The 13,559-nt window shown below is 35.3% G+C and overlaps 1 protein-coding gene and 1 pseudogene across 7 annotated transcripts in view; one reads left to right on the forward strand and one right to left on the reverse strand.

Annotated features, from left to right (window-relative positions):
• The window catches only part of LOC126764065 (inositol polyphosphate-5-phosphatase A), a 721,948-nt gene that overhangs the window by 607,467 nt on the left and 100,922 nt on the right, over positions 1 to 13,559 (reverse strand). The gene's annotated exons all lie outside the window — the stretch shown is intronic.
• LOC126764790 (small nucleolar RNA U3) lies at positions 11,947 to 12,149 on the forward strand (annotated as a pseudogene).

Raw genomic sequence — 13,559 nt, forward strand, 5'->3', positions numbered from 1 at the left:
TCATTTTCCGTTAGGTTATTCTGAAGCATTGCGGGTAAGATTTGGTAGGAACTTGTTTGCCAGTTTGTGTAACTAACGTTATTCAAAGTTATAGCTTCGTTAAAGAAGTTTATGAGAAAAGTACCATTTAGTTTAAAAGATGTATTAATATAAGTAATATTTCCAATAAAATTTGAAAGAAATATTGTTCCTTCACTAATTAATTCAATTATAGCTTGGTTTACATATTGATAATCGCAAAGCGCTTTTTCTCCGCTAAGAATCTGTGAAATGCAATGGGTTTTGTTTAGTTTTTTAAGTGTGATTTATGAATCTTTCTGTTACCTTTAGTAGGTATTGAGACGGTATTGTCTTTAGCGACAGTTTCTTTTTTAAAAATGGTTTTCGTTTTCCCTTTAATTTGTTTGTTTTTTTTTAAATATAGTATCACCAGGTTCGTAATTCCTTATTTTTGACCTATTTTTGTTGTGATAATTTAGTGTATTTTTTTGGTTTCTGGCTATTTCATTTCGAAGGTCTGAATTAACTATTTCCTTAAAGTTTGTTAAATCTTGGTAGTTGATTCTTTGTGTTCTTCCAAAGAAAATATTAGCTGGTTTTCTTTTCGTAACTGACTGTATCGTGTTTATTATATCTGTCAACGGCAATGTTGACAATTTCTTTAATAGAGTAATCAAGATATTCCACTTGGAGACATCCGATTATTTCAATAATAGTGGAAAGCACACGTACTATCGCACCAATGACTTCGCTTTTCTGAGGTGGTGCTAGATAGATTTAAATTCCTAACCCTTCTAAATAGTTCAGAGTTATTGGGCTTATAAAGCTGCCTTCATTGTCCATGACCAAAGTCTTTGGTATAGTGAAATAGTGTAGAAGCTTTATCAATTTGTCCCTGATATGCAGTACTGATTTATTTTTTATCCTGAAAATTTTTACAAATTTAGTGAATTTGTCAACGCACGAGATATATTTTTCGCCGGACATTTCTATAATGTCGATATGCTGTATTTCTGCTGGATACGAAGATATGGGTGTTGCCTGTAACTTGGGCTTTTGTGGATGCCGGTCGTACTTATTACATCCGCAAATTTCACATGATTTAGTATATTTTTTAATAAGTTTAGTCATTTGTGGAAAATAGTATTTTTCCAATATCTGGTCTTTATTTTATTTACCATTGCGATGGGCTCTTTTGTGTTCTTGTTCTATTATTTTAAATTTGACATCTTCGTCTGCGATATCGGTAACTACTTTCTGTGTTATCCTGATACGAAATTGTGAGAAATTTTCTTGATATATTTGCTGTAGTAATGAAATGTATTTCTCTTGGATTTTAATTCTATTGATTATGTTTGGGTTTAGAACGCTTTTCAAGATTTTACTTAGGTTTCCTTTATCATAAACTTCACATTTAATGAGGTGTCTGTGGAAGCTTGGATGAGGTTCTTCGTGTGTAATTTCCTCCTTTCCTTCTGTAAATATAACTTGATTTTTAAATACGTTAATTGGAGCTTCACAGTGATGAATGAGCTTTGAGCTATCCTCTTCTGCGCTATGTTGTGTATTTTCATCTGTGGATGTTAGCGTATTAACTTCTATTGGCAGCCGTGATAACGCATCGGCGACTACGTTTGTTTTTCCTGGTTTGTAAATGAGTTTATAATTATATTCTTCTATCCCTGCTTTCCACCTTTTTAACTTGGCATTGTTATTACTGTTGCTTAGTGCAAACGTCAGTGGCTGGTGATCAGTAAGAATTTTTATTTCTTTAGCTCCATACCGCTAAGTCCTTAATTTGTCGAGGGACCACTCTATGGCGAGCATTTCTTTCTCTATGGTCGAGTAATTCTCTTCGGTTTTATTGAGTGATCTAGAGATGTAAATTATGGGTCTGTCTTGACCGATTATCCCTTGTGAAAGGACTGCTCCGATTGCAGTATTGGAAGCATCTGTCGTCAGAATAAAGGGTTTGTTGAAGTCTGGGAATACCAGAATTTCAGAAGATGTAAGCAAATATTTTATGTCATTAAATGATTTCAAGCCTTCCTCTGTTAGTGAGATTTGTATCCGTTTGGATTGACTTGCTTTTATTTGAGCATTTTCACCTCTAGTTAAATTGGTAAGTGGCTTGACAATTTTTGCAAAGTCTTTTATAAATCTCCTATAATACGATGCTAAACCCAGGAAACCTTTTAATTCCTTAAGGTTAACAGGTGCGGGAATTTTTTTAATAGCGGATATTTTGTCAGGATCTGGCAAAATACCTTCGCCGGTAACGATATGACCTAGAAAATTTACTTCTGTTCTAAAAAATTTGGATTTCTCCAGATTGGCTTTTAAATTTGATTTGTAGAAAAGCATGAACACATCTTCAATATTTCGCAAGTGCTCCTCTTTAGTTTTTCCCATTATTATAATGTCATCGATATAAACGTAGCAGACTTTTCCTATAAGCCTTTTTAGAACATCATTTATCATTCTCTGAACAATAGAAGGGGCATTTTTAAGACCGAATGGCAACCTAGTAAATTCATATTTTTCATTGGCTGTAGAAAAAGCTGTTTTTTATATGTCTTTTCCTTCATCCCGATTTGGTGGAATCCGGATGTAAGGTCGAGTGTAGGAAAATACTTACATTCGCCTAAGCTAGCGAGAGTGTTGCTTATACCAGGTATTGGATAGGAATCAGGTATAGTTATTGCGTTTAGTCGTTTAAAATCAACAACTACTCTATACTTTTTTTCTCCTGATGGACCTGGTTTTTTTGGAACAATCCACAATGGGGAGTTATACGGACTCTTTGAAGGCCTTATTACACCATTGTTTAGCAGTTCTTTAACTTGTTTTTCTACTTCGCCCCGTAGGTTGGTTGGGTAAGGATATGATTTTGTATATATCGGTTCTTCACTTGTTGTTCTAATTTCTGCTAATACAGTTGTGTCGATTGTCCCACTGTCGGAGACTGGTCCGAAAAGTTCCGAATATTTATTTATCATTTCCTTAACTTCATGTTCATAGGGGTTTTCTTGAATATTATTTATTTGTTTAAAGATATTTTGTTTTAGTGTCAGTACCACATCCTTGAGGGTTATTGTGTTATTTTTCCTATTTATGATTGCTCCCAATTCTTTGAGGGTATCATCGCCAATGATGCCATCAAAGGATTTTTAAATGGGTAATCTAAAGAAACCAAAATTATTTGTAATACCTATACTTCCGAAGAATGGTCCACGAAGCTTATGGGTTATAGTTACTTGACCTGTGGCTGAGTGAACCTTAAAAGAACACTCAAGTTTCACTGAATTTTTTGAAAGTTTTTCGGGGACAAAGTTTTTATTAGCTCCCGTATCTACAAGGAACTTCGCGATATCCCCGTTCTTTAAAGTTAGTTCTAAATAGGTTAGGGTAGACAGGCGTCTGTCATAATGGCTTTGGATTCATTTGATGTTTTTGCATTTGATTAGAGCTACCTCCATTTTTTGTATATATGAATAGTTTCTTAAGTTAAAGTTTTGAATTTCAAGGCAGGAATGACTAGCATTCTAGACAATTCGCCGTTTAGGCCTCTGATAAATATATCAAGGGCTCGATTCCTATAGGTTTCCAGTAGAACATTAATTGTTTCTCTTGAATAATTATGACTCTTTATTTTGTTTATTATCAGCGATAGTTGGTGATTGACTCTTGCGTAGAATTGCTCTACGCTGAAGTGTTTTTGGGATAAGGTTCCTAGTTCGTGTTCCAGAGTCCTAAGGTCTCGTTTGTCTGCATAGTGTAGTGACAAACAATTTTTGATTGTTCCCCAATCATCAGTCAATATGTTGTATGAGATTAAGCCCGTATCTGCAGGGCCTTTAATTTTCTGCCTAATATGTCGTAGGATGGCTCTATATTGTAGCTTTGTTCTGACTACTTCGTAGTCCTGCAAAACAGATTCGACGTTGTGGATCCAGGATATGAATTGAATCGGATCTCCTTCGAATGTTGGAAGGTGCTTCATGCTGTCAGGTAATCTGCTAATTTCTATTAAGTCTGACTCAGTTAAGTGAATATGGTTATTTGAAATAGAACTTTCGTTATGGGGACTAATTCTACTTTCTAACTGATTTATCCTATTGCTCAATATTTTTGAATGTTCTATTTGTGCGTTAACAGCACCTGTTAGGTGTGTAATAGCTTCTTGAATTTGCTCCATTACTGCGATTTACAACTTTCGACTATTTATTGCAATTTTTTATATTAACAATTTTTGAACGACTGTATTATTAGATTTTTTATATATCGGGTATAAATTTTATTTGCTTATTAGGATTTTTTATATTTTTTATATATCGGGTACTTATTATAATACTTAAAATTTATTTGACCGATATTTATTGCTATGCAATATTTTTAATATATCGGGTAGTTATAATTTTTATGTAAGCTTCATATTAACTTACAGGAGTGCTGATACTCAACTTTGTCATTCTCTTTGGACGGTCCACTTGGTCCTGTTTGAAGCGTTAGTCCTCTACTGGGAGGTGGATGACGTCACTCCAAGCGTTGATTTGGCGGCTTCTTGTTTCAGTTCCCACTTTACACGTATTTTTAATTTGATTTGTCAGATACTTAGCTTTATCGTTTAACAAATCTTAGGATATGTCACTACACTTGACTCGCTTTTTTGTTTTTGCGTACACTTGTAATTAAATTTCCGAACAAGGTTTTAAATACTGTTTTAATGACTTATGTCAAACTCGACTGAACTTTCTATAAAAATTAAATTCCGTCGTTTATCCTTATGGATAATATTTGTGCGTACACTTGTAATTAAATTTCCGAACAAGGTTCAAATACTGCTTTTAATGACTTATGTCAAACTCGACTGAACTTTCTATAAAAATTAAATTCCGTCGTTTATCCTTCTGGATAATGATACTTGTGCGTACAGATTCACTTTAATACTTTTGGTGTAGGCAACTTCAAGTTTTTTAAAGTTCTCGGGCGCCAGTTAATGGTTGCAACCGGATGATTAACAACACACTGGTTTGAATGGTGAAGTCGAACTCGAATTTCTTTATTAAAAACGTTTCTTTTATACAGAATTTTTCTTATATACTATAAACTTACATATGTACCAATTCTTACTTACTAGTACTTATTTCTATATACTCTATAATGATAACGTAAGCAATAATTATAGCAAAACAGCAAACCTCAGTTTGGTCGAGAAACGGCTTACATTGCGGCGGCACGGCTTCCGTTCTGGTTTAGTGCCGACGAAATGTGCTGTTGTTGTAAATTTTGGAAATTAACTTTATTGAGCAATGATATTGTATATTTACAGAATATTGCTGAATTGAGTAATATCGGTAGATTTTGCTACCTACGGCAACTTTGTTGTAGTACATTTTGTTAGCTATGCTAGCTGCGATAACTTACATCCTAAACAAAGACGAACTATGTGAACCGATAGAACTTGTTTTGACATGCACTATCAGTCGAACAATAGAAATGAACTATTATTACAATACCAACCAAACATGCATTATCTAGAAATGCATTCTCGACATATAAACAACAAACATCTGGCAACGAAATAATCTACTGCGATAACCACTCCGCATCTCAACAATAACAAGCAAGTGATAGAAAGATAACAGATATCGAATTACAACAAAGAAGATGCAAGCAGATAGCAGCAGCCGCATTCTACAAGTATAAGTAGTACTAAGATTATAAAATGTAGTCAGTAAGAAATTATGAATAAAAAAGGCAACAAAAAAATAAGTGTACTGCCCAAATAAATATAATTTCTTTTACTCGCGACAAACAACAGTCTGTTAACTGGGGGCTCAACCATTCTTTTCGTTTGAACTGAACCTGCCATAACCTGACATAAAGGGATAAAACTAAAATCCACGTTCCTGAAGAAGGAAAAACATAAGTTCCTGAAAAATTGAAAGCAGCACCGATAAACATCGGAATCACGCTGGAATATCATAAAAAGAGACAAAAACTGTTCAATTTGCGTCGTCCCTTATTGAGTACCAACTTCGAGATGGCTGCACAGGAGATTGCAAATCTCAGGGCTCAAATTGCTGCTTTAACTACATCTCTAACTCAGAACCAACAAAGAGTGGCTACTCTGGAGAACAGTCTGCCATCAAATGTGACAATTACGGATCAGCACGAGGACTGCAAACCAAATATAATCATCGAAATGCAGATTAACCTGGATATTTTTAAAGCATTGCCAGACTTCACGGACAATATAAATCAAACAAATTCTGGAGAAAACGTGCGTGGACGCACATGGAAAACATAAAAGAATATGCCACAAACCAGACATATTATACCGCACTTTCGATATTCCATTTGAAAATTCAAGGAGAAGCAGCCGATATTTTAATCAACCACAACACGAAGTTCAACTTCTACTCAATCATAAATCGCCTCGACTACACGTATGCTGACCAGAGACCTTTTTACGTCTTACTAGACGAAATGAAAAGGATTACGCAAAACAAACTTACGCTGGTGGAATTTCATTGCGAAGTCAGCAGGGCATTGAATCTTGCTCTAACATGGCTCAGGTGACCCATCAGAAATGCAAAAGTATGCGAATCAAGAAGCTGTCAGAACGTTTATTCGTGGCTTGAACAGCAAGTATACAAGCGACATCCTCTACAGCCACAATCCAAAGGATTTAGAAACTGCCTACGCCATCGCAAGTACGATATACCACGACAACGAGAAATTGCAATTCAATTTTTCTCAGTACGATGACTTCAGGAAAAACAATATGCCACATCAACATCTTCAAAACAGAAGACATCATGAAGAAACACGTGCACCCAAGCAGCAACATCAACCCTTTCAAAACAGAAGATACCGCGATGATCAGCGAAGATATAGACCAAATGTGCAAGTGCAATAAACACAGAGTGCACCCACCCCACAGTGCCAAACATTTTACTTAGATTCCTCACGGCAATACAGAAGACCCACCAACTTCAACGAAACACCTTTACAAAACAACTATAACCATATACATATATATGTCAAATGCAAGGATTACCTCCAAATAACCCAATTCGAGGAGATCCACAGAAGAGGCACCAAAATCCTTCATCTCGTAACTACAACGCACCAGAGAAGATACAACGAGTAAACCAAATACATGAAGAAGAACTAGGCTCTCTCACACCACAACATGGCGGCGATGAATTACGATCACCTGCTACAAAATAAAGTGACAATTATGAATATAAGACAGGCTTTGATTTTCTCAAGCGAGTGAATCAATTGCCGTGTCTTCAACGCCACTGCAGGGATACAGGTAAAGCAGTTAATAGAGAAATTTTGCAAAAAATTAATTATACAGTAAGCATTGAAAAATATAGATCTGAAATTGAAATAATAATGCAACAAAATGAAGGTACTAACTCAATATTATCATTTACTACCACTGTACAAGCCACAATTAGGACGAAATCCGAAGATCCTATCTGGACAAAACAATATCCGTACCCTATATCTGATAATGATTTTATTAACAAAGAAATAATTAAACTTTTAGAAAGAGAAATAATCCAATCTAGTAAAAGTCCATACAATTCACCCATTTGGACAGTTGCTAAAAAAGGTACCGACGAACAAGGGAAACCTAAACGCAGAATGGTTGTAGACTTTCAAAAGCTAAACGCTCAAACTATACAACACTACTACAAAATATTGGTAATGCAAAAATATTTACAACTTTAGATTTGGAATCTGGATTTCACCAGATTCTTATTAAAGAATCTGACAGAGAGAAAACAGCTTTTGGTGTAAATGGAGCCAAATATGAATTTCTTTGCATGCCTTTTGGACTGAAAAATGCTCCGTCAATTTTTCAAAGGTGTATCGATGATATCCTGAGACCATATATTGGCAAATTTGCGTATGTTTATATAGACGATGTTCTCATTTACTCTTCTTCTCCAGAAGAGCATGTCGAGCACATACGCATTATTATAAATGCACTTCATCAAGCTAACATGAAGATTTCCAATGAAAAGTCACACTTCTTTAAAGACTCAGTAGAATATTTGGGGCACATAATTAAATACAATAAAATCACCGTAAAAATACAAGCTATAAAAGATTTTCCCACTCCTACTTTACTCAAGGAGCTTAGATCTTTTCTAGGTCTCGCAAACTATGTATTATCGAAAATTCATAAAAAATTTTGCAGCCATTGTTAAACCACTTACCACGTTTCTCAGAGGAGACAACGGTAAAATATCAAAAAATCAAAGCGCAAAAATTATAATCACATTAGATGAACCTGCAATAGCAGCATTAAGTAGAATAAAAGAAGAACTTCAAGCTCAGGTTGAACTTTTCCAACCAAATTTCAGCAAATGCTTTGAATTGACCACAGACGCTAGTAACTTTGCAATAGGAGCTGTATTATCACAAAATAAAAAACTAATAACATTTATTTCACGAATACTTAGTCAAACCGAACAGAATTACTCTACAAAAGAGAAAGAGTTACTCACAATTGTGTGGTCCTTACAGAAACTCCGAAATTACTTATATGGCATGGCAGACTTAACTATATACACCGAGCATCAATCTTTAATGCCATATCAGAAAAAAACCCCAATACAAAATTAAAAGGATGGAAAAATTTCATCGAGGAATATGGTGCTAAAATGACTTACAACCTGGACATCAGAACGTTGTTTCCGATGCACTTTCCCGCCAACAAATTAATAACACATATAATTCTGATAATTCCCAACATTCAACACAAAGCTCCCCTATGCAAAAAATCAAACGTGTAAAACAACCATAAAATTGCTTTAAAAATCAAATTATCATAAAACAAGCAAATGGGAACCACGCCCAAATATCATCGCAAAATATTTTTTATTACAGTAGACATACACTATTCTTTAACACTAAGACTGAGCTATTGGACATATTAAACAAGAAAAAACGTTAACTTCGGTTGCACCAAAGCTAAATACCCTTCACAGGTGCATTTCTATTAGTAACTATGTGTTTTGTATGGAAGCTATATGCTATAGTAATCCGTTCTGAACGAAGAGATTACATTGTTGCCTTCAAAAATAATCTATACCAAATTTCGTGAATATATCTTGTCAAATGTGAAAGTTGTCCATAAAAGAACTTGATTCCGATCGTTCAGTTTGTATGGCAGCTATATGCTATAGTAAACCGATCTGATCAATTTCTTCGGAGATGACATTGTTGCTTTGGAATATAATATATACCAAATTTCGTGAATATTGCTTGTCATATGTGAAAGTTGTCCATACACGAACTTGATTCCGATCGTTCAGTTTGTATGACAGCTATATGCTATAGTTAACCGATCTGGTCAATTTCTTGGGAGATTACATTGTTGCCTTAGAAAATAACATATACCAAATTTCGTGAATATATATTGTAAAATGTGAAAGTTTTCCATACAAGCATTTGATTTCGATCGTTCAGTTTCTATGGCAGCTATATGTTATAGTGGTCCGATATCGGCCGTTCCGACAAATGAGCAGCTTCTTGAAAAGAAAATGACGTTTGCACAATTTCAAAACGATATCTTAAAAACTGAGGGACTAGTTCGTATGTATACAGACAGACGGACGGACAGACGGACAGACAGACAGACGGACATGGCTAAATCGACTCAGCTCAACATACTGATCATTTATATATATACTTTATAGGGTCTCTGACGATTCCTTCTGGGTGTTAGAAACTTCGTGACAAACTTAATATACCCTGTTTAGGGTATAAAAATGTAATCAAACCAAAAGTAGTAAACGCTATAAAAATAGACGAAATATTATTATTTTACGTCGAAAATGACATTATCAATACATTTCGCAATGCCTCTACCGTTCTAACTGATAACATGGTTGACGACATAACCGACACTAAACAACAAAAACAAATCATAAATGGCACACATAGACGTGCACACAGAAACTACAAAAATAATGCACAAGAAATTTCCCTAAAATATTACTGGCCAAACATATGTAACGCTTTTAAAAAAGAAGTACAAAACTTTGAAATCTGTCTCACAAACAAATACGAACGCCGACCAAACAAACAACCAATTGGTTCCGCACCAACGCCAAACAAAGTAGGCGAATACATATAGTACACTTAGACTCAAGTGCTGAACACATAGAGCGCGACAACTGCAAACGACATCTGTCAAATATTAAAGATACACACGTTCTTATGGACACAGGTTATTTGACAGCTGCACGACTACACGACTGCAGGCCGACAGTTGTCGCTCTCGCTAACTTCAACATGCTCCTATATTTGCCAACGACAGTAGGACGACAGTAGAGTTGACAGTAGAATGGAAGATAGAGAGATGAGGTAGAGTGGTGATGCCACTAATATGTTATTATACAATTAATTTATTTATTTATACAAATAAAAGCGTAAAATAGGTCTATTATAGCTCTATTATATCATTTGTAATAACAATTGATAATTTAAAGCAAAAATATTTACCAATTTACTTATTTTTTGCATACAAAATTTCACTTTTAACAAAATATTAAAATTTCATTGAAGTGAAAGGAATTAGTATGGCCACAACGAAATTGTGTACATGCAAAATGGACAACTGCGTTGTTTTGTGTACATGCCGGCCATTGTGTTGTTGTTGCTTCTCACAAATGTACATGTAGTAAGATGCACAACGACGTTTTGAGTTCACTGTCGTGCTGCTGCAGTCTGTCGCGCTCGATGTGTTCAGCACTTTATTCTACATGAGCGATGACATATACATTAGCTCAACGGACAAATACTCAAAATTTTGCTACTTTAGACAAATACCTTCAAGGAAAGATACATACAAATACGTCGGCGAGACTCTTTCACAAATATACCCAAACGTAAATGTTTAATGACTGATAACGATCTATCGTTTACAAGCATATGTGCACAAGAGATTTACAAACGATTACAAATAACGCACACAAGAACGCCATTGTTTCATTCTACTACAAACGGACAAGTTGAACGTGCGCACAGTACAATTATCGAAATCGCGAAAGTTTTAGCTGACCAGAATAATTCAGCACCGGAAGACCAAATTTTTGAAGCTGTTCGTCAGTACAACAAAACCATACATTCCGTTACCAACGAGAAACCCGAGCACGTGTTTTATAATCAGAGGGGGTATCCTGACATCCATGAACGAATACAACAAAACCAGGAAAGAGTCTTGCGTCATCATAATCGCAATCGAAAGCAGCTGAACTATAATACAGGTGACGTAATATTTTCCAAGGCGCACAGGCGTAATAAGAACGTAAGAAAATACGCGAAGCACGTTGGTACTAGGTCAGTATAGTAAAACCCTCAAAGGGTTTGGCGTTCGTATGTGTCAGTTTTTGAAGTTATACTTCTTATACGAGTTCGGAGTTGCTCAATATGAATCTACGCAACCTTGTCTGCGAAGATGTTCGAGCAGCAAGCGAAGCGCTGACAATCGGCTATCGTTTGTTCGTTTCGGCTTTTCTACCAACAACACAATGTTGCCATGCTTATGCTGTTGTTGTTTTTGTAGAACAATGTTTCAATTTTTGGTTGGTGACATATTCAATTAAAAATAAATTTTGTTGGGATTCGTACCTACGTGCTCGTCGTAACTTTTCAAGCGCTTACCACCAACACCACCATTGACACTTGTATTGCGTTGTCCTAATTATGGTTTGGTTATGCATGAAAGAAATATACTATGGATCGCCGATTGTTACCTCTTTCCTTGCTGCTGCTGCGCATATGTATGTTTGTATGCTTGTGCATTATTGAAGTTATGCTTCTTTTTCTTTCGTTTGTCCTTCATTTCTGCGAATTCTCAACTATTTTGCGTATATTTTGGTTGAAATACTCTGCGTTGGCCGTTGAAAAATTAAGGCTATACTTTACAGGATCATTTCTGTAGTTAGTCCTTATTTACATTTTTTGGAAATCGATCCGCAATGATGAAGTATATCGTTTTATCTGACAGCGTGAGGTTTAAGAAGTTCATTACTAATTTTGTCTTGTGGCATATTAGAAATGATGTTTCGTCGAAAATCGTTCGCTTACAACGGATAAAACGACTTCTGAGTGGCGATTTTAATGAATAAATTCCTTTTGGTTGAAATGCTCTGCGTTGGCCGTTGAAAAGTTAAGACTATACTTCTCAGGATCATTCATTCCTTTCATTTCTTCAAAGAAATGCGTAAATATGTATGTATGTATACGTATGATCGTGAATACATATCGAAGCAGATTTTTGCGAGAAGCACCAGAAAGTTGTGCAATTTATGATTTTTAGCTTTTGCCATCGCCGCGAAAAGACGACTTGTTGGCAAAGGCATGCTCGGGGAGATGTTACGGCCTCTGTTTTTATGAATGAAGTGAGATCGAATGTAATCGTTTTTGTTGTAAAACTTACTACACTTTTTCTTCGCCAATTTGGCTGCCATATTGACTTGTGAAGATCAATTTTTTGTTGGTGACATATTCATATGTGTACGCATATGTATCTTTGTATGCTTGCGCATTATTCGGCAATGTATGCAAATATATGTACATACAGTAATACCTTGATTTACGTCCGCTTCGTTAACGTTGTCTTGATTTACGTTGTGAAAATATAAGTGACCTCTGCACGCGATTTACGTTGTCAATTTGATTTACGTCGCCTGTATGAAATATGAATTTGGGGAATCCCTTGCTTACATTTATGTATTTTGAATTTTGTCAATATATTTCATGAACTCGTTCAGTTGATTTTTATAAGTGTTGCACGCATAAAAGAGTGAAAATGAGTTCAAAACGTGAATTTAAAAGTGTTCGTGCAGTTCAATTAAAAAAGAAACGAAATGTTATTTCTATTAAAAAGAAAATGGAAGTCATTCACCGCCATGATGAGGGCGAAAATAATTTATATAAAGGCACTGACTCTTTGGATAAGTGATTTGGGGAAAAAAATATTCCGTTAACTACTTTAGTTATTAAAAGGAAGGCAATTAGTTTATTCAATGATGTAAAGTTAACAACTACAGATTGTGAAGATTTTTGTTTCAACGCGAGCTATGGGTGGCTGCAAAACTTTAAAAAAAGGTCCTAACTTTATTCCATGGAGAATCTGCAAGCGCAGACAACGAAGCAGCTAAAAATTTTGTGAAAAAGCTAAAGCAAATCATTGATGAAGGAGGATACTCACCTCAGCAAATTTTTAATGTTGACGAGACGGGACTTTTTTGGAAACAAATGCCAAAAAGGACATTTATATCAAAAGAGGAAAGAGCGGCCGCCGGGCCAAAAGTTTCCAAAGACAGACTTACACTTCTTCTTGGAGGAAATGCTGCAGGTGATATGAAGCTTAAGCCCTTGTTGATATATAAGTCTGAGACGCCAAGAGCTATGAAAAATATTAAAAAAGAAAATCTCCCTGTTGTTTGGAAATCCAATAAAAAAGCTTGGATGACTGCTAAACTTTTTTATGATTGGTTTAAGTTGTATTTTTGCCCAAC

This window comes from Bactrocera neohumeralis, unplaced genomic scaffold, assembly GCF_024586455.1.
Source record: "Bactrocera neohumeralis isolate Rockhampton unplaced genomic scaffold, APGP_CSIRO_Bneo_wtdbg2-racon-allhic-juicebox.fasta_v2 cluster09, whole genome shotgun sequence".
Lineage (NCBI taxonomy): Eukaryota > Metazoa > Arthropoda > Insecta > Diptera > Tephritidae > Bactrocera > Bactrocera neohumeralis.